We start from the raw sequence: 1,691 nt of genomic DNA on the forward strand, positions 1-1,691 counted from the left end.
CTAAGCCTTTTCTTGGGGGTTTGGTATTCTCCTCTCAGGATACTTTGCTTCTCTCTGTGAGGGATCATGTCCTGCTCTGTCCATCACAATCCCACCTCTGGACAGGGAAGGAGAAGAATTGCCTGGTCTGACTTTTGAAACTGAAGTCACCTGCTCTTATTGGAGCCCTGATTTTGTTAAAAGATTATTTTTTGTGTGCAGACATCTCTGAGGCAGAACAAGTGAAAGTGCAGGGCAGCTGGAAACAAGACTGACGGACGCTGCAGCTCTCCTGACTGCACAAAGCCACAGAGAGCGGAGGCATTTTGCCTATTTTGTCTTAAGACACTTTCAGTGATAAAAAGGAGCATTTTTAAAAGTAAAAATAGCACTCGCCAGAGGTGACAGTGGAAGTTAAAACAATCCTCAGAAAAAAAAATACTGAGTTATGCAAAACTTGTTTCCTGCAGCACACACTTTTAAGTCGTAAATACAAATGCAGAAGTTTTCCATCTGCTTTATTTTTGGTGAAAATAATTCGAAGTGGTGGGGAATACTCTGGGAAATTGACTGGCTTTGCTCAGAAAAGGCTATCCTTACCTGTCACTGTTTTTTGCTCCTTGGACAGAGTTCCCCTGCCCAGAAGGACCAAATGTCCAACAGCAGCTCCATCACCCAGTTCCTCCTCCTGGCATTTGCAGACACATGGGAGCTGCAGCTCTTGCACTTCTGGCTCTTCCTGGCCATCTCCCTGGCTGCCCTCCTTGGAAATGGCCCCATCATCACTGCCATAGCCTATGACCACTGCCTCCACACCCCCATGTACTTCTTCCTCCTCAACCTCTCCATCATAGACCTGGGCTCCATCTCTACCTCTCTCCCCAAAGTCAAGGCCAATTCCCTGCTCAACAACCGCATCATCTCCTACTTGGGATGTGCTGCACAGGTCTTTCTGTTTGTTTTTTTCATTTCATCGAAGTATTTTCTTCTCACCATCATGGCCTATGACCGCTACGTTCCCATCTGCAAGACCCTGCACTATGGGACCCTCCTGGGCAGCAGAGCTTGTGTCCACATGGCAGCAGCTGCCTGGGGCAGTGGTTTCCTTTATGCTCTTCTGTACACTGCCAATACATTTTCAATCCCCCTCTGCCAAGGCAATGCTGTGGACCACTTCTTCTGTGAAATCCCCCAGATCCTAAAGCTCTCCTGCTCAGATGACTATCTCAGGGAATTTCGACTTCTTGTGTTTAACGCTTTTGTCTTTTTCAGATGTTTCGTTTTCATTGTGCTGTCCTTTGTGCAGATTTTCAAGGCCGTGCTGGGAATCTCCTCTAAGCAGAGATGGAACAAAGCCTTTTCCACGTGCCTCCCTCACCTGGCCGTGGTCTCCCTGTTTTAGAGCACTCCCACATTTGTCTACCTGAAGCCCTCCTCCATCTCATCCTCAACCCTGAATCTAGTGATTGCTGGTCTGTACTCAGTTCTTCCTCCAGCAGTGAATCCCCTCATCTACAGCATGAGGAATCAGGACCTCAAGGAAGCAGTGTGGAAAGTGATGATTAAATGTTTTCCAGGAGCTGTAGAGTGTCCATCTTCCTAAATATATGACTTATAATGTAAGTCATTACAGTCCTAGCCTGTCTTCTTCAGGTTTTGATGTTGTCATAGTTGTTGGGCGAGTCTTCCCTTCCCTTCCCTTCCCTTCCCTT

The 1,691-nt window shown here is 47.1% G+C and overlaps 1 pseudogene; it reads left to right on the forward strand.

Annotated features, from left to right (window-relative positions):
* The first annotated feature begins 631 nt into the window (after positions 1 to 631).
* On the forward strand, positions 632 to 1,582 carry LOC104539566 (annotated as a pseudogene).
* The last annotated feature ends 109 nt before the right edge of the window (positions 1,583 to 1,691 follow it).

Source organism: Mesitornis unicolor, unplaced genomic scaffold (assembly GCF_000695765.1).
Source record: "Mesitornis unicolor isolate BGI_N332 unplaced genomic scaffold, ASM69576v1 scaffold3164, whole genome shotgun sequence".
Taxonomy (NCBI): Eukaryota; Metazoa; Chordata; class Aves; order Mesitornithiformes; family Mesitornithidae; genus Mesitornis; species Mesitornis unicolor.